Here is a 20,510-nt window from a genome sequence, read left to right on the forward strand (position 1 = left end):
AAATTTGTACTTGTTCACTACAACAAAATTGCAAAGAGATGTAAAACACATTAAATGTGAGAATGAGACCAGAACATTCTGGAAATAAAAGTGACTTACATATTCTGTCATTTTGACAAGTTCTAATTAGGTTTAAGTGTTTCATGAAAGATTTCTTATAGGACTGAATAAAAATAGATTTACAAGTGAAAGCCACTGTTAGAACTCATGACCAAAACCACATGAAAACTAGGGTTTGGATAAAAAACAACATTTTTGAGGACTGACGCTGCAGAGTTGCTTGCTGTGTATCTGTTTTTTCTCAGTGGGTAAACATTGGTATAAATGTTGTCTAGAGTTACAGATAATATTTCCAGTTATAATTACATGGGATAACTCGTTATATTCATGTAATATAAAAGCATATTAGGTGGTCAGCTAGTTTGGCTTTTTATAATAATTTCTGATACTGAAATTTACTACTTATTTCAGTATAATTTATGTATGTTGCTTGAAATATGCCTTGATAGTCTGTCTTGGAAACAGGAAAGAACTCATTCATTTTAGGTTGTGAATTGCTAACAATGGACTGCATTTCCAGTCTTGAAAAATGTGCCTTATCACACAGAAGAGCTAGAGCACTAGAGAGTGGGCCAGAACATAGCTGCAAGACCAGCTGTAAGAGTTTCATTCTGTCCAGAAGATGTTCCTTTTTGAGGTCTAAATATGGACATTTGTCTGATGATAAATTCCCTTTACTAAAATAATAATAGCCCACTGCTTTGCAAGTGAACTTATACCCATATCTCCACTTCTTGTGCATTATCCAATTAATGATGACAAAGACCTACATAATCATTTGGAAAAATAATATCTCACTTTTTTTTTTTCATTAGTTCAGTCTTTTGCTGAAATAGGATAAATCAGTCTTATGCCCTGCAGACCTTTAGTAGGCTGATTGGTATTTTTCCTTTACGTTTCCAGTCCAGTCATGTTCTGTCCTTTTCTTCCTCAGGCTGAAGCACTGGAACAGGTTGCCCAGAGAAGTTGTGGGTGCCTCATCCCTGGAAATGTTCAAGGCCAGGTTGGATGGGGCTTTGGGCAACCTGATCTAGTGGGAGATGTCCCTGCCCATGGCCGGGGTTTGGAACTAAATGATCTTAAAGGTCCCTTCCAAACCAAACCTTTCTATGAGTCTATGATCCTATTCTCTCTGTCTTTGCAAATCTGAAATGCTACCTAGAAGAACAGAGAAATTAATTATATATTTGCTCATTTGGAAAGGGGAGGGGGGAATACAGTGGTGGTCTCACTATGTTAGAAATAATGTAACAGGCATGAGAAGGGACATTCCAGTAATTGGGAAGAGCAACTGAAGATGTGATGGAAGTTCCAGGAAAAGAAAAATGGTGATTTGTTTCTTATTTCTTATTTTTTTAGGGATTAACCATCAAATGGTGTTTAAAAAGAAAGATCACGAGCTTGTGTTCTTGTATTATGGGAAAGAAACGAACTTGAGAACTGTCAGTGTTGTAAAGAGAAAACTTAAAAATGATAAAGGAGAATAAATTAGGAACAGTTATCACGTGGAACATGTTACCAGAGGACATGGATGCTGGAAGCCTAGCAGAATTTTAAGGAGGATGTTGGTAGGGATGGTAGGAATATCCAATTCTATACTTAAAGCTTAAAAAATTTACACCGGCAATCGTAAAAGGTAGTTTCTGTTCTACCTGAGTTTGTAGTTTAAATCACCTCCAACTGATGGGAGACAGGAAGAAATCTTGTCTGTGGCTGCGTTATTTTGTAATTGCCTCTTAGGAATTTTTTTCACTTGTCTCTGAAGCAGCTGGAACTGGTCATGGTCAAAGACAATCCATCTAGTCCAAAAAACTACTGGCAGCTCCTCTCTCCTTAGGCTTGCCAAAACATCATCATAACTCTTTAACCTTCAAAAACAAAGGAGACTATGTTTTTTTTGTAACAGTAAGGGCTGTGAGGGTGGTTTTTTTTTTTCTTTAAAGCTCAACTTCGGTGAAATTGATGTTTGTTGATGTTGAGAGGTCTATACAGTCCTCTGTGTTTTGTGTAATCCCATATGACGATCTTGACATTTTTGTGCAGCTCCCAATAGCAACAATGATTTTATAGTAAGATAGAAGGTATAATGACACTATAAGAATTCTGTTCAGGATTGGGTAGACACCCTATTTTACAAGCTCTTGAGGGTATATTTAAATGGCAATGTGCTTTTATTCGTTCCTTTGGTGACATATATCTGTTCTTTCCCTGTGATTAAGACTTTTTTTTGTTACCACATTTAAATCAGTTGACCTCACTACCTAATCCCTATGTAAGCCATACTGGTACAATGTGTCTTTGTCTTTCCGTAATGGCCGGATCACACACAGGGCATCAAGTCGTCAAGTTTGCTACTTTTGGTAGAACTAATGGGACCAACATTTAGACTTACTTATCCAGTGTAGGTCCTCATCTTGTTCCATCCAGAATTTCTGGGCACTGTTCCTTACAGAAGTTTTGACCAGGAGGATGTGTTAAGTTTACTGTGTCATTCTTAAAACGGCTTTATAAGCATTCAGCTCATGATATGCAATAAACAGATTTTCACTGTAACTTGCTGTTTATGAGGTATTTATGTAGGCCTTCTGTATTTTGTATCAATAGCTCTATTGTGGTTTAACCCTGGTAGGCAGCTAAGTACCACACAGCTGCTATATTTGGTCTAGCACACCCCACACTCGAGTCAAATGTGTCGTCATCTCAAATCCTTCGTGCCTGGCCTGGTTTCAGCTGGCATAGAGTTAATTTTCTTCATAGAAGCTGCTATGGTGCTGTGTTTTGGATTTAGGATGAGAATAATGTTGATACCACACTGATTGTTTAGTCGTTGCAGAGCAGTGCTTACACTAAGTAAGTCAAGGACTTTTCACTTTCTCATACTGCTCTGCCAATGCACAAGAAGCTGGGAGGGGACAGAACCAGGACATCTGACCCAAACTGGCTAAATGGATATTCCATACCATATGACATCATGCTGAACAATTAATATGGGGTGGCTGGCCAGAGTGGAGGGGAACTGCTGCTTAGGGAGGGGATGGGCATTGGTCAGCGGGTGGTAAGCAATTGCATTGTGCATCACTTACTTTGAACATTATATTATTATTATTATGATCATTATTATTTCCATTCATTTTCTGTCCTATTAAACTGTCTTTATCTCAGCTCATGAGCTTTTACTTTTTTTTCCTCCAGATTATCTCCCCCATCCCTCTGGCGGGGGGATGTGAGCAAATGGCTGCGGTACGTTGCTGCTTACTGGGGTAAACCACAACAGTCCTTTTGGTGCGCAACGTGGGGCACAAAGGGTTGAGATAACAACAGATCTAACCAGAGCGTGTTAAAACAAAGTTGTTATAAGCATTAGACAAGATTAATATTTGCTAATCACAATGTTGATTTTTTTTAATCTCAGGTCTGCTGTCTGTTTTCCGAATTGTTTTGTATAGCATATTATTTACTGTATGTATTCCGTGTCATGCTTTTTATCATTTCTGGGGGCTGGTTTAGGGTTATTATTTTGCTGTACTCTGTAACACTGGCTTATGATATGATAAAATTGCTGGCCATGAGACTAATCTGGTATTTGTACTCAGCAGTACAAATTTGTACTCAGCAGTACAAACGCTACCTCAGAAACTATTAATAATTACACGTTTTTGGTGTAATGCCAGTGATCATTCTATCCCTAGTCTCAGCTTGGTAGCACTGTTATCCCAGCCCCACCTACCCCCCATGACAATTATACCCTCGTTAAAATGACCTGCAGTCATTGGTCCCAGCCAACATGGGTTCACGAGGGGTAGGTCCTGCCTAACAAATTTGATTTCCTTTTATGATAAGATAATGCATCTAGTCGATCAAGGGAAGCCAGCTGATGTGTTCTTTTTGTGCTCAAAGGGTTGTGGTAAATGGGGCCGCATCAGGCTGGCGGATGGTCACTAGTGGGGTCCCCCAGGGCTCCAGTTTAGGGCCAGTCCTCTTCAATGTCTTTATAAATGATTTGGATGTAGGACTAGAAGGTGTTTTGAGCAAATTTGCCTACGACACCAAACTTGGAGGAGTTGTGGACTCTGCTGAGGGTGGAAAGGCCTTGCAGAGAGATCTGGACACATTGGAGAGCTGGGCGATCACCAACCACATGAAGTTTAACAAGAGCAAGTGCCGGGTCCTGCACCTGGGACAGGGCAACCCTGGCTATACGTACAGACTGGGCGACGAGACGCTGGAGAGCAGCCCCGCAGAAAGGGATCTGGGGGTTGTGGTTGACAGCAAGTTGAATATGAGCCAGCAGTGTGCCCTGGCAGCCAGGAGGGCCAACCGTATCCTGGGGTGCATCAAGCACGGCATTGCTAGTCGGTCGAGGGAAGTGATTGTCCCGCTCTACTCTGCGCTGGTGCAGCCTCACCTCGAGTACTGTGTGCGGTTCTGGGCACCACAGTACAAAAAGGGTGTGAAACTATTGGAGAGTGTCCAGAGAAGGGCTACAAAGATGGTGAAGGGCCTAGAGGGGAAGACATACGAGGAGCGGCTGAGGCCACTTGGCCTGTTCAGCCTGGAAAAGAGGAGGCTGAGGGGAGACCTCATCACAGTCTACAGCTTCCTCGCGAGGGGGAGTGGAGGGGCAGGCCCCGATCTGTTGTCTGTAGTGACTAGTGATAGGACCCGAGGGAATGGAGTCAAGCTGAGGCAGGGGAGGTTTAGGCTGGACATCAGGAAGAGGTTCTTCACCGAGAGGGTGGTCACACACTGGAACAGGCTCCCCAGGGACGTAGTCACTGCACCAAGCCTGTTGGAATTTAAGAAGCGTTTGGACTGTGCACTCAGTCACATGGTCTAAAATTTTGGGTAGACCTGTGTGGTGCCAGGAGTTGGACTCGGTGATCCTTATGGGTCCCTTCCAACTCGGGATATTCTATGATTCTATTACCCTTTTTCATCAGGGAACCAACCTATGAAGGTTTGTGGTGGTTTTACCTTGCTAGGCAGCTGAACACCACAACCGCTCTCTCACTCCACCTCCTCAGAAGAGGAGGGGAAGAAGAAAAGGAAAGAAACAACTCACGGGTTGAGATAAGGATAATTTAATTAAAGGAAAAAATAATTATTAAGGAAAAAATATTATTAATTAAATAATTTAACTAAAGGGAAAAAAGGGAAAGGGGAAAAGGGAAAAAAAAAAAAAAAAGCAAAGGCTGTGTGGAAGTGCAGAGGAAAGAAATTACTCTCTACTTCCCACCAACAAGAGATGCTTGACCACATGCTTGAAGCAGGGACTCAACGCACGTAGCTGTTGTTCAGGAGGACAGACGTTTTTGCAACGAAAGCCACCCCTCCCCTCTTCCTCCTTTTTCCACCTTTTATTGCTGAGTGTGACATCATATGGTATGGAATATCCCTTTGGTTGGTTTAGGTCAGCTGCCCTGGTGATGTTCCTTCCTCACCTTTTGCCCACCCCCAGCCTGCTGGCTCTGGGGGGGGTTAGGGGGAGTCCTGATGCTATGCCAGTATTGCTCAGCAGTAGACACAACACTGGTGTGATACCAGTGCTGTTCTAGCTACCAGTGCAGAGCACAACACTGTATGGGCTGCTGCAGGGAAAGTTAACTCCATCACAGACAGACCCAGTATAAGGGGACTGGGGAGATGTTTTTTTTCCCTCTTGTTCATTCTCCCTTTTTCCTTCACCTCCCTCTTCTCCTCCAGGTGAGTTATGATAGCTTTTCAAAACTTTGAATATCCTTAGGATGTTCAGACCAGCATGTTCTTATTGTTATGTCTCTTGAATATATTTCAGGTTTCGTTTAACATTAAACAACTACTTAGGAATGCCATCCAGAGATCTGTCCCGAGGCAGGATAGTTATGAGTGGCAGGGAGTGTGGGAGGATATGGGCAGGCATCCAGAGCAGTGGGCACCTCCATTGCTTTGGAAATTCAACCCTGAAGAACTGCAAAATCCTAAAAAACTGGTAGAATGCTTGAACAAGGTGTGTCACCACCCTGGCAATGCCAAAGAGACACAACTCACTGCAACGTGCTGGGGCTTGGCCTATGTTTACCGAGCTGCATTTGATATGACTATAACCCCTGTGACAGACTCTGCAGACACTCGAAGCCCTAGGACAGGCCCCAAGGCTGATCCAGGGAAACAGACTGTACCAGTGTCAGTTGCACCTGTAACCAAGATGAAAAAATGGTTGAGAAAGTCAGGTTGTTTAGAACGCGGGGGAACTCCTACTAAGATTAGGTATGGAGAAGACAGGGCTGGGCCATCAGAGGAACAAGAAGACGAAGATAAAGATATCGAAAAAATATCAATAACTTCCCAAAACCTATACCAGCGTGAGCTACGAGATATGCAAAACGATTTCGGCCGTTGTCCAGGTTAGCACCTTGTCTCCTGGCTGCTCAGGTGCTGGGACACTGGAGCCAGTAGTCTGGAACTAGAGGGCAGGGAAGTCAGGCGGCTGGGATCCTTTGCTAGGGACGCAGGCATTGACAAAGAAATTGGAGATGGAGCACCAGGCTTCAGCCTCTGGAGGTGTCTCCTGTCAGGTGCGAAGGAAAGGTATCCCTTCAAGGAAGATCTTGTATGTCAACCAGGCAAATGGACCACTATGGAGAGGGGAATCCAGTACCTAAGGGAATTAGCCATACGGGAGGTGATTTATAGGGACCTAGACAACAAAAAGATATCCACAGTTCCAGATGAAGTCAAGTGTACACGACCCATGTGACGGAAGTTTGTACGGAGTGCACCATCATCATATGCTAGTTCATTGGCAGTAATGACCTGGAAAGACCATGAGGAACCTGCTCTGATGCTGGGGTAATGAGGCCAATAGCCTGGAATTAGAGGGCAGGGAAGCCAGGCAGCTGGGGTCCCTTGCTAGGGAAGCGGGCATTGAGAAAATGATGGGAAAAGGGGCACAAGTCTTCACCCTCTGGAGGCGACTCCTGTCATGCGTGAAGGAAAGGTATCCCTTCAAGGAAGATGTTGCATGTCAACTCGTCAAGTTGAACACCATGGACAGAGGTATCCATTACCTAAAGGAATTAGCTGTGCTGGAGGTGATTTATGATGACCTAGACAACGACCAGAGATGCAAAGTTTCAGATGAAGTCAAGTGCACGCGATAAAGTTTGTACGGAGCGCACCATCATCGTATGCCAGCTCATTGGCAGTAACGACCTGGAGAAACTGAGAGGAATCCACGGTGGATGAATTGAATAAACAACTCTGGCAGTACAAAGAAAGTCTCTCTTGTTCCCTACAGATCTGTGTCTCAGCTGTGGAGAAGCTTTCTCAAGAGGTCCACCAATTTAAAGCAAATGCTTTGGAGAAACTTTCGCAAGAGGTCCACCAACTTAAAGAGAATATATCTTCCTCCCAACCTGTACGAACCAATATCTCAGCTATCAGGCGTAAGTGTCCCTCTGCTCAAGAAAGGGGATATAGTGGGTACATACCATGTGCCACCCTGTGGTTTTACCTATGTGACCATGGAGAGGACATGAGGAAATGGGATGGAAAATCTACCTTGACCCTAGAGGCACGGGTACGTGAGTTGCAAGGAAAAGCCATCACAAAAGGGGGGGTCTTCTGGGAAAATTGCTGCTCCAGACTCCATCAGGCAGTCCCCCAGAGTAATGAATACTATAATGAGGACTAGAGGGGTCCTGCCTCCTGCGAGGTGTAAGAAAGGGACAGCTGGATTTATTGGACTGTGTGGATTTGACATCCTGGCACATCAGACCCACAGAAGTATAAGGCTTTAGTAGACACCGGTGCACAGTGTACTGTAACGTCATCAAGCTAGGGCCAGAAGGGCCAGAACCCATTTGTATTTCATAAATGACAGGGAGATCTCAACAGTTAAGTATTGGAGGCTGAAGTGAGCCTCACTGGGAATGAATGGCAAAAGCACCCCATTGTGACTGGCTCGGAGGCTCTATGCATCCTTGGCATCTGGGGAAAGGTTATTTCAAAGATCCAAAAGGTACCAGTGGGCTTTTGGCATAGCTGCCTTGGAGATGGAGGACATTAAACAGGTGTCTGCCTTGCCCAGTCTCTTGCAGGACCCTTCTGCTGTGGGGTTGCTGAGGGTCGAAGAACAGCAGGTGCCAGTTGCTACCATGACAGTACACCAGTGACAATATTGCACCAACAGAGACTCCCTGATTCCCCATCCATAAGCTGATTCGTCAACTGGAGATCCAAGGAGTGATCAGCAAGACTCGCTCAACCTTTAATAGTCCCATATGACCAGTGTGAAAGTCTAATGGAGAGAGAAGGCTAACAGTGGACTATCGTGGCCTGAATGAAGACATGCCACCACTGAGTACTACAGTGACAGACATGCTAAAACTTCAATAAGAACTGGAAAATGCACCGAAGTGGTATGCCACAACTGATATCAAACAAGCAAACTAAAAAAACCTTATCCCCATCCACCCTCTTCTACGTCCTCCCCCCAAGCAGCTCAGGGGAACGGGCAATGGGGATTATTGTCAGTCCATAACGCTTTATCTCAGCCACTTCTTCATGGTCACTCTCTTCCCCTGCTCCAATGTGGGGTCCCTCCCACGGGATGCTGTCCTTCCTGAACTGATCACATGTGGGCTTCCCATAGGCAGCAGCTCTTCAAGAACTGCTCCAACATGGGTCCCGCACGGGTGGCAGCTCCTGCCAGATCACCTGTTCCTGGGTGGGCTACAGGTCTGGTCCAGAGTCTGCTCCGGCAGGGGCTCTCTATGGGCTGCAACCTCCTTCAGGTCAGATCCATCTGCTCCATTGTGGGCTCCTCCACGGGCTGCAGTGTGGATATCTGCTCCATCGTGGTACACCATGGGCTGCAGGGGGACAACGTGCTCCACCATGGTCATCTCCACAGGCCGCAGGGGAACTTCAGCTCCGGTGCCTGGAGCACCTCCTGCCCTCCTTCTGCACTGACCTTGGTGTCTGCAGGGCTGTTTCTCACTCCTCTCTCTCCCAGCTGCTGTTGTGCAGCATTTTTTTCTCTTTCTTAAATATGCTCTTCCAGAGGCGCAACATCGTTTATTGCACAGTTCTGGCCAGCGGCGGGTCCCTTTTGGAGCCAGCTGGAACTGGTACTTTTCTATCATGTGTCAGCTTCTGGACTCTTCTCACAGAGGCCACCCCTGCAGCCCTCCTGCTACCAAAACCTTGTAACCTAAAACCAATACAAATGGACGTCGTTAGATCCCAATGGATGTGATCAACAAAATAATGGCTATGTCTCCAGCAAATTGCAAAAAGGAAACAAGCTTTCTTAGGCATCTTAGGTTAAAGGTTAAGGTTAAACAACTATTTAAGAATACTATCCAGGGATCTGCCCCGAGGCAGGATAGTAATGAGTGGCAGGGTGTGCTGGAGGATATGGGTAAGTATCTAGGACAGTGGGCACCTCCAGTGTTTTAAAACATCACCCGTTAACAAGTGCTGAATCCTGAAAAACTAGTAAAATGTTTGGAGAAAGTATGCTGTCACACTCTAGAATGCAATTCCAGAGAGACACAAATCACTGCAACATGCTGGGGCCTGACCCATGCCTACTGAGCCTTGTTCTACACTGTTCATCAACCTCAAGGGGAAGAGCAGGTCTCTGGATCTGACAAGAAAGTGACAGGCCCTGTGTCCATCCCAATCCCTACGACAGGCACTGCAGCTGGACCAGTGCTGGTATCAGTTGTTGCTATACACAAGAAGAAACAATGGATGCAAAAGTCAGATTGTTTAGTAAGGGAGGAAACTCCTACTGAGAAGGGGAAGGAGGAAGAAGATGAAAAGGCAGGTTATTCTGAAGCAGGGCCATCACGGGAACAGGAGGAGTAAGAGGAATATCTCATAAACACTGCAGTTACCACCTGATCCTTATATCCCAGAATGAGCTGCAAGATATGTGAAAAGATTTCAGAAGTAGTGGGGTCGATTTCAGCTGAAAACGGGGCCAGTAACCTCAAATTAGGGATTCCAAGCAGCTGGGATCCCTCTCTAGGGGAGGGGGCATTGAGAAAATGATGGGAAAAGAGGCACGAGCCCTCAGCCTCTAGAGGTGACTCTTGTCATGCGTGAAGGAAAGGTATCCCTTCAAGGAAGATATTATATGTCAGCCAGGCAAGTGGGCCACTGTGGAGATAGTGTCCAGTACCTGAGGGAATTAGCTGTGCTGGAGGTGATTTAAGATGACCTAGACAATGTAAGATTAAAGTTGTGTTTTCGCAGTGGAAAATTCCACTAACCTTGCATATTTAAAAGTGATTGCGCAGACATAACAGTGGGGGGAATGTTAAGTGGATAAGGGGACAGTGGAAGGTCCTACTGTCCCAAAATAAGGAGGATGGTGTGGTGGTTTTACCGTGCTAGGCAGCTGAACACCACAACCACTCTCTCCCTCCCCCTCGTTAGATGAGGAGGGGAAGAAGTAAAGGAAAGAACAACTCACGGGTTGAGATAAGGATGATTTAATTAAAGGAAAAAAATAATTATTAAGGAAAGATTATTATTAATTATTAATTAAACAATTTAACTAAACAATTTAACCAAACAATTAACAATTTAACTAAAGGGGAAAAAAGGAAAGGGGAAAAGGGAGGGGGAAAGGGAAAACTAAACAAAACAAGTAAAGGCTATGTGGGAGTGCAGAGGAAAGAAATTACTCTCTACTTCCCACAAATGAGCGATGCTTGACCACGTCCTTGAAGCAGGGCCTCAACGCACGTAGCCGGTGTTCGGGAGGAGGACAGACGTTTTCGCAACGAGAGCCCACCCCTCCCCTCTTCCTCCTTTTTCCACCTTTTATTGCTGAGTGTGACATCATATGGTATGGAATATCCCTTTGGTTGGTTTAGGTCAGCTGCCCTGGTGATGTTTCTTTTCTCACATCTTTGCCCACCCCTAGGGGAGTTAGGGAGAGTCCTGATGCTGTGCCAGCACTGCTCAGCAGCAGACACAACACTGGTGTGATACCATTGCTGTTTTAGCTACGAGTGCAGAGCACAGCACTGTATGGGCTGCTGCAGGGAAAGTTAACATCCCAGCCCAACCCAGTACAGATGGCTAAGAAAAACGTGGATTGTTAGCTCAGACCCCACCGTTGGAAGTCCCGATCCATCCGTGCCAAGCAGGAGATTGGGTTCTGATATGAACATGGAGGGAACTGAGGTTACAACCTGAATGGGACAGACCATTCCAAGTACTCCTGACTGCTGAGATGACAGTAAGAACAGGTGAGAAAGGGTGGACTCATTACACCCAGGTGAAGGCATCAGTTGACCCTGAGACCTGAGATGCTCACCTGAACATGAGCCGGCAGTGTGCCCAGGTGGCCAAGAAGTCCAATGGCATCCTGGCTTGTATCAGGAATAGTGTAGCCAGCAGGACCAGGGAGGTGATCGTCCCCCTGTACTCTGCTCTGGTGAGGCCACACCTTGAGTAATGTGTTCAGCTTTGGGCCCCTCAGTACAAGAAAGACATTGGGGCCCTGGAACGTATCCAGAGAAGGGCTATGAAGCTGGTGAAGGGTCTGGAACACAAGTCTTATGAGGAGTGGCTGAAGGAACTGGGCTTTTTAAGTCTGGAGAAGAGGAGGCTCAGGGGAGACCTTATTGCTCTCTACTACTACCTGAAAGGAAGTTGTGGGGAGCTGGGGGGTCGGCCTCTTCTCACAGATAACCAGCGATAGGACTAGAGGAAATGGCCTCAAGTTGCACCAGGGGAGGTTTAGGTTGGAAATTAGGAGCCATTTCTTGTCGGAAAGAGTAGTCAGGCATTGGAACGGGTTGCCCAGGGAGGTCGTGGCGTCACCATCCCTGGGGGTGTTCAAGGAATGGTTGGACATGGTGCTTAGGTGCATGGTTTAGTGGGTGACATTTGGTAGTAGGGTGATGGTTGGACCAGATGATCTTGGAGGTCTTTTCCAACCTTAATGATTCTATGATTCTATAGGAGAACCATTAAAATTAAAAATTAGGAGGAGGTGTGAATCATGGTTGTAAACTAACCTTTAACTTCTCCTTAGGAAAAAATAATGAATACCACATGTAATTGGGGAAAAGAGTCAGATTACATAGAATTAGAGTGTCCCCAGGGGATTCTTGTTTTTATATTGATTTGGAAACCCAGAATTTGAAGACAAGCTGTGTGTGTGTGGGGGGGGGGGGGGGGGGGGGGGTACTTAATCGCCACCAGAAGTGTGGTGCTGATTGGGAAAAACCTTAAAGTACAGAGAATGGGCACTGAGATCCGTACGGAAAACCCTAATTTCAGGACTAGACTTAATCAGTATTGCTGGTTTTGGTGAACTGGGCGATGGCCTTATGGCCCAGTAAAGGGATATGAAAATTTTTATGAAGAAATCCCCCCCAGGAGCTTTTGCTTGTTTGTAGCCTTCATGTTCTTGAATCATTAAAGATAATGTATTCCAAACTTATACTAGTAATACCTGCCCTCTATGGATTGGTGATAGGATGGGGAGAAAGTCAGCATCTTGAATGAATCCAGAACATTTCTCGAGTCTTGCCAGGAGAGCTGGGCAATCACCAACTGCATGAATTTTAACAAGAGCAAGTGCCGTGTCCTGCACCTGCACCAGGTCCTGCTGGGACGGGGCAAACCTGGCTATACGTACAGATTGGGCGACGAGACGCTGGAGAGCAGCCCTGCAGAAAGGGATCTGGGGGTTGTGGTTGATAGCAAGCTGAACATGAGCCAGCAGTGTGCCCTGGCAGCCAGGAGGGCCAACCGTATCCTGGGGTGCATCAAGCACGGCATTGCTAGTCGGTCGAGGGAAGTGATTGTCCCGCTCTACTCTGCGCTGGTGCAGCCTCACCTCGAGTACTGTGTGCAGTTTTGGGCACCACAGTACAAAAAGGGTGTGAAACTATTGGAGAGTGTCCAGAGAAGGGCTACAAAGATGGTGAAGGGCCTAGAGGGGAAGACATACGAGGAGCGGCTGAGGCCACTTGGCCTGTTCAGCCTGGAAAAGAGGAGGCTGAGGGGAGACCTCATCACAGTCTACAGCTTCCTCACGAGGGGGAGTAGAGGGGCAGGTGCCGATCTTTTCTCTTTAGCGACCAGTGATAGGACCCGAGGGAATGGAGTCAAGCTGTGACGGGGGAGGTTCAGGCTGGATTTCAGGAAGAGGTTCTTCACTGAGAGGGTTGTCGCACACTGGAACAGGCTCCCCAGGGACGTAGTCACGGCACCAAGCCTGTCGGAGTTTAAGAAGTATTTGGACTGTGCTCTTAGTCATATGGTCTGAATTTTTGGGTAGACCTGTGTGGAGCCAGGAGTTGGACTCGATGATCCTTATGGGTCCCTTCCAAATCAGGATATTCTATGATTCTATGAAAATAACTGTTGGATTTGCAAACAGATGCCTAGGAATACTAAAAAGGCCTTGTCTCTGCGATTCTGTTACCAGCAGCAACCGTCTCTGGATTCTCTGGATCTCTAAAAGCGACGGATTATGCCCAGCCCTGGAAGAGAATAGATTTTGAAGTTGAGCTTCCTACACGTAATCCTGGTTACAATATAACTTGTTATCAAAGGTGTCTTTTAAAGAATACTGATGGAAATTCAGAGGGCAGTAATACTGAACCTGGGTGTGGAAATGTTACCCGTGACGTAGGAAATTATTCATATTGTTCCGAATGTGGTAATTACAGGAGTGCTAATATATATAATGCACACCAGAAAACGCGTGGGAATCATTTGGTAACTGGATGACCAGTCCCGAACTGCAAAGGGTGGTATTGGCTATGTGGTAATAGGGCCAGGTAAGTGTTGCCCCTAGGATGGAAGGGAGCTTGCACCCTGGGGGCAATAAGTCTGAACATAGCCATTATTGAGGATATGCAAAGCCAAAGCACAGGCCTCCTTGAGACCCACCTATGCAGAATCAAGAGGACTTCAATTAATCCTCTAGTGGAGAGAGGAATGGCATTTCACAGGTTCATGAGGTGGTTTATCCCTTGGTTAGGGGTGAATGAATTAGAAAATCTATTGTGAATATCTCATCTGTAGTCAAAGAATTAGAAAATAGCACTCTGGATGCGATCCAGGCACTGCAAGAGGAGGTAACAAGTCTGTCAAAGATGGTATTCCAGAATCTACTGGTAATGGATTTATTACTGGCCTTGCAAGGAGGGGTTCGCACTATAATTAATGCCAGTTGCTGTATGTATGTAGACCAAACGGGGCGAACTGAGACTGATCTCAGAAATATTTGGGAGAAAACCAAGATCTTGCATGAGGTGGCCCAAGACGACACTTCGTGGGGATTTAGAGACATTTGGGAAAAACTGACCTCGTGGTTGCCTGGATGGGATTGTCTCAAGCAACTCTTTGTTAGTATTCTAGTAATAATAGTACTGTGTATTTTGATCTGCTTGCTTATTCCTTGTATTATTCCTTGTATGACGTATCAAAAATATATGTTCTTGGCAGAGACTGTCATCTCCCATGACATCTGAAGAAAAATATTGTGCCCTAATGTTGGAAAAATATCGAGAGTGGGGGATGTGAAGAGATTCAAAACCAACAATAGGAGTAAGAAAAGACGAAGGGGGAACTGTAAGAATTAAAGCTATGGTTTTGCAGTGGAAAATTCCACTAACCTTGCATATTTAAAAGTGATTGCGCAGGCATAACAGTGGGGGGAATGTTAAGCGGATAAGGGGACAATGGAGGGTCCTACTGTCCCAAAATAAGGAGGATGGCTAAGAAAAACAAGAAAAGCAGTTGTGGAATCAGAAAGAACAAGAAGCTACAAAATCACGGACCCCTCTGGTTCCAAAAGAGAAAAGGAGAAATGAAAAGTTGGTCATATAAAACTGTACATACAGGGCATAGTAACAAACGTCGGGTAGGTTGTGAACCTGTAGTACTCAGCCAGTGAGGAATCAAGCATCGGGTAATAGGGGATATAGGGCTATGATACACTTCTGCTGCACACTCCTCCTTGCAGGACACCTGCCATTGCAATTGTGAATAAATCAGCTTCACAAGAGACCCTGTCTTAGAAAATTATTGGGGTATTTCTCACAACAATGAACAATGATCCCAGAGATCCAGATGAAGTCAAGTGCACACAACCCATGTGGCAGAAATTTGTATGGAGTGCACTGTTGTTGTATGCCAATTCATTGGCAGTAATGACCTGGGAAGACGTAGAAGAGCCCACGGTGGATGAACTGGCTGGCTAACTCTGGCAGTACGAAGAATGTTTCTGTTCCTCCTTATGGGTCCTGTGTCTCAGCTGTGGAGAATCTTTCTCAAGAAGTCCACCAACTCAAACCGAATGCTGTGCAGAAACTGTCCTGGGAGTTCAAGCAATTCAAAGAGGATACGTCCTACTCCCTACCTGTCCTATTAAACCGTCTTTAAACTGTCTGGGGGGAATGAACGAATGACTCTGTGGTGCTTATCTTCCTGCTGGAGTTAAACCGCAACAGTGCCCCACATTGGGCACTAGAAAGGACTGTTGCGGTTTAACCCCAGCAGGTAGCTAAGTACCTCACAGCCGCTCACTTGCTCTCCCCAGGTGGGACTGGGGAGAAAACTGGAAAGTTAAAAGTGTCGTAACTCATGGGTTGAGATAAAGACAGTTTACTAGGTAAAGCAAAAGCCGCACGCGCAAGCAAAGCAAAACAAGGAATTAATTTGCTACTTCCCATCAGCAGGAAAATCCAGGAAAGCAGGGCTCATCGCGCGTAATGGTTTCTTGGGAAGGCAAACGCCATCGCTCTGATCTTCCCTCCCTTTGGAATATCCCTTTGGCCAGGTGGGTCACCTGTCCTGGCTGTCCTCTTGCAGCTTCTTGTGCAATCCCACAGCCTCCTCGCTGGCAGGACAGCATAAGAAGCTGAAAAGTCCTTGACTCTGTGTAAGCACTGCTCTGCAACAACTAAAACATCAATGTGTTATCAGCATTATTCTCATCCTAAATCCAAAACACAGCACCATACCCGCTACTAGGAAGATAATGAACTCTATCCCAGCCAAAACCAGGACAAGCTCTTGAACGACAAGAGTTGAAATCCTAATCTTCAGAGAGTTTTCTCTTCTCTTTTCCATGTTTAATACATGTGGTTTTACGTGGCAAGCTTTTGGTAGCAGGGGGCTACAAGGGTGGCTTTTGTGAGAAGAATCCAGAAGCTGCCCCATGTTAGATAAGGGTCAGTTTCAGGTGGCCCCAAAAGGGACCCAAGTGATGGTTTCGGTGACCTCATGTCAGTATCCACCCACGAGCCAACCACCCCATGCCCAAGAACCACATGCCGCTCCCAAAACATGAGCTGACCGTCCTGGGACAGTTCATGTATACATTGCTTCCACTGGACACCTGTTTCAGTATGAAACCCATCTTGGTCTTTATCTACCTGTCATTGTCTAGGTCTCCTCCACCTTGCATCTTCTGGAGAAACTGACTGCTCATGGCTTGGACAGTTGTACAGTTCACTGGGTAAAAGAATGGCTGGACAGCCAGGCTCAAAGAGTCACAGTGAATGGAGTTCAATCCAGTTCGCAGCCGGTCACCAGTGGTGTTCCCCAGGGCTCAGCATTGGGGACAGTTTGTTTAAAATTTTTATCAGTGATCTGAATGAGGTGATCAAGTGCACCCTCAGTAAATTTGGAGATTATACCAAGTTGGACAGGATTGTCAATCTGCTTGAGGGTAGGAAGGCTTTGCAGAGGGATCTGGATAGGCTAGATTGATGGGCTGAGTCCAATTGCATGACATTCAACAAGGCTAAATGCTGGGTGCTGCACTTGTGTCACAACAACCCAATCCAGTGATATAAGCTCATGGAAGAGTGCATGGAAAGTTGCCCAGCAGAAAAGGACCTGGGGGTGCTGGTCGACAGACAGCTGAACATGAGCCAGCAGTGTGACCAGGTGGCCAAGAAGGCCAATGGCCTCCTGACTAGGGAAGTGATTGTCCCTCTGTACGTGGCACTGGTGAGACTGCACCTTGAGTACTGTGTTCAGTTTTGGGCCCCTCACTACAAGAAGGGTATACTGGATTTCTGTGGCAAGGGCTTGGTAGCGGGGGAGGGGCTGCAGGGGTGGCCTCTGTGAGAAGAGTCCAGAAGCTGCCCCATGTTAGATAAGAGCCAGTTCCAGCCAGCTCCAAAAGGGACCTGCCGCTGGCCAGAGCTGAGACAACGAGCAATGCTGGTTGCGCCTCTGTGAGAGCATATTTAGTAAAGGGAAAAACTGCTGTGCAACAGCAGCTGGGAGAGAGAGGAGTGAGAAACAGCCCTGCAGACACCAAGGTCAGTGCAGAAGGAGGGCAGGAGGTGCTCCGGGTGCCGGAGCAGAAGTTCCCCTGCGGCCTGCGGCCCATGGAGAGGACCATGGTGGAGCAGGTTGTGCCCCCTGCAGCCCATGGTGTATCACGGCGGAACAGATTTCCACGCTGTAGCCCGTGGAGGAGCTCACGGTGGAGCAGGTGGATCTGACCTGAAGGAGGCCGCGGCCTGTGGAGAAACCCTGCCGGAACAGACTCTGGGCCAGACCTGTAGTCCGTGGAGAGGAGCCCACGCAGGAGCAGGTGACCTGGCAGGAGCTGCCGCTCGTGGGGAACCCATGCTGGAGCAGTTTGCTCCTGAAGGATGGACCCCATGGTACGGACCCATACTGGAGCAGTTATTGAAGAGCTGCTGCCTGTGGGAAGCCCACGCAGGATCAGATCGGGAACGACTGCATCCCGTGGGAGGGACCCTGTGTTGGAGCAGGGAAGAGAGAGATCGTGAAGGAGTGGTGGAGACAAAGTATTATGGACAGACTGCAACCCCCTATTTCCCGTTCCCCTGTGCCACTCGGTTGAGGACACAGAAGAGGGTGGATGGGGGGAAGGTGTTTTTAGTTTCCTTTTAGTTTCTCACTGCTCTGGCCTGTTTGTAATAGGTAATAAATTATTTTAATCTCCCTATGCCAAGTTTGTTTTGTCCGTGACAATAATTGTTGATTGATCTTGCTGCCCTTATCTCAACCCTTGAGCCCTTTCCATCATATTTTCTCCCCCCCCCCTTTTTTTCTTTGAGGAGGGGGAGTGAGAGAGCCATTGCGGTGGAGTTCAGCTGCCCAGCAGAATAAAACCACCACAAAGGGCTCTGAGTTGCTCGAGCATGTGCAGAGCAACAAAGCTAGTGAAGGGACTAGAAAACAAGAGTTATGAGGAGCGGCTGAGAGAACTGGGGCTGTTTTAGTCTGGAGAAAAGGAGGCTGAGGGAAGACCTCATTGCTCTCTACAACTACCTGGAAGCAGGTTGCAGCGAGGATGGTGTCAATCTCTTTTTTTCAGGTGACAAGAGATGGGATGCGAGGAAATGGCCTCAAGTTGCACCAGGGGAGGTTTAGATCAGATGTCAGGAAGAATTTCTTCACAGAGAGGGTGGTCAAGCATTGGAACGGGCTGCCCAGGGAACTGGTGGAGTGCCCATCCCTGGAGATATAAAAGAGATGTGTGGACGTGGCACTAAGGGACATGGTTTAGTGATGGGACTTGGTAAGTCAGGTTGATGGTTGGATTTGGTGATCTTGAAGGTCTTTGCCAACCTAGATGATTCTGTGATTCTTTTCTCCTTTTCTGAAACGCCCAATCCCCAAATCAACCCAAGTTGTCTCATTCACCCATTGTTTCAAGCTTCTGATTTAGCTATTTCAGTCATAATTTGGTAGTTCTCCAAAGTTCATGTTTTTATACAATCCAAACCTTTTAGGGCCTGCTGAGGGACAGAAAGGAAGAAAAACCTTAACTGGTATCCCGAATTATCTCACATAACAGCACAAGAAACAGATGTATATTTTTAGCATTTCTTTTATTGTAAAGGCTGCCTAATCATTCACACCAAGTTAAACCTAAGCAAAAAGAGAGGCTGCAAGTGTCAGGGAAGGTACCAGCAAATATGTGCAGTCTAATGTAGCATTCAGAGGGACAGACTGACTAAAACTCAAATGAAAGCACAGCAAACACAGGGAGTCATGAAGCAGCCGGCACCCTGGGCAGCAGTGTTTTCACATCTGCAGCACTTACCTTACTGTGAACATTACATTACACAACCATTTTTAACCTCTGCGCTTGTCCTTGCCCCAAGCATAAGAATAAGATTCAGTTCTCTACTAAAAAAGGTTAAGTAGTATTTTACTTATTAAAAAGAAAAAAAAAGAAGGAAAAAAAAAAACCTCTCCCCCTTTCTTTGGATCCTTTCCTCTAGCACTTGCAAGTTTTTATTTCTCTGAGACGTATTTTTTCCTGAATAAATGCTGCCATTTCTGCTTCTTGAACAGCACTCTCTCGGCACACCTCAGCCCTACCCCCCCACACACAGTGAAAGCAAAGTCTGGATCCTCACTTCTGGACTTCTGGTACCCACCGTGTCAATGTTGGTGCTTACGCTGCAAGTAAACTTGCTTAGGGCAAGTAAACGGTAGCATGAACACAACCACTATTTACACTGTGCTCACTCCACACAATACCCAACATGCACGATGAGCACAGTTTTCACCTTCCTCTGTGCGCATCAGCATAGATTTGGAAAAACCAAGATGTAGGGGTAGGAACCACAGCCACGCCCTCCCTGCTGCACACAGACCTTCCTCCTTTCCTCCGCACCCAAACAATGTTGCATAAGCACATCCTGCCCTTGGGACCATGCCCTAATTCTGCTGGTGATTGTGCTGAAGCAGACTCAGTCAGCATGGCATTCCTGCACTTCACTTCTTTGGAAATACTCTTTGGATGAGCATTTTTGTGCAAGTTTTCTTTGTGCGAAGTCCTCAGTACACCTCTCCATTTATTTTTCTGCAGCTAATAACCTCTAGTGACTTAATTTTGTGCAAGAACACTGTTGTAGAACTGTTTTAATTAGCTTTCTGGGTTGTTAGCAAAATAGCAAGAGACCACTTTTTTTCCTGTAGCAGTGCCACTTCTGCCATTGCTACAATGCTGGGTCTGCAAGAACCAGAATTTTTTCATCACTGTGGAAACTGGCAAACTCATCAAGCTTACATTGGTACAATCTTCTGCTACTGTTTTAAGGCTTGGCCCAGATGTCAATCTGGAATCAAAAGAAAAGTGATATATGAAAAATGCAAGTTTAGAGAAACGTATTCTATAAAATATTATTATAATCATTAGCATGTCAACAGATTTTACAAATTTTGAAGAAAAACAGTGTTTACAGCTGAAATGTGTCACACTATATTAGTTACAGAGCAGTCATATATCATATTACCTGCTCCTGTCTTTTATTATTTTTCACACAGAACAAATAATAATTAAAAAAACAGGTTTAATCTTTGCCATGACAAGTGAAAGGAGATCAAAGCGGGCTGATGAATGAACAGAAAATACCGAATCCTCTCACACAGTAAGCCAGCAGCATGTGGGGTGGTTTTACCCTGCTGGGCAGCACAACTTC

General features: G+C 46.0%; 1 protein-coding gene across 10 annotated transcripts in view; it reads right to left on the reverse strand.

Annotated features, from left to right (window-relative positions):
* Window positions 1–20,510, reverse strand: part of LOC308184725 (kinesin-like protein KIF2A) — a 374,830-nt gene that overhangs the window by 291,530 nt on the left and 62,790 nt on the right. For 2 of the 10 annotated variants that reach the window (XM_080572102.1, XM_080572105.1), the window contains exon 2: window positions 8,758–9,253. The exons of 7 other annotated variants lie outside the window; for them this stretch is intronic. The gene's annotated coding sequence lies outside the window, so the exon portion shown is untranslated. Of the gene's footprint in view, window positions 1–1,712; window positions 1,851–8,757; window positions 9,254–20,510 lie in introns of those variants that run through there. One more of the 10 variants, XM_080572103.1, reaches the window with a different exon arrangement.

Source organism: Anser brachyrhynchus, assembly GCF_964034855.1.
Source record: "Anser brachyrhynchus genome assembly, chromosome: W".
In the NCBI taxonomy this organism is placed as follows: Eukaryota; Metazoa; Chordata; class Aves; order Anseriformes; family Anatidae; genus Anser; species Anser brachyrhynchus.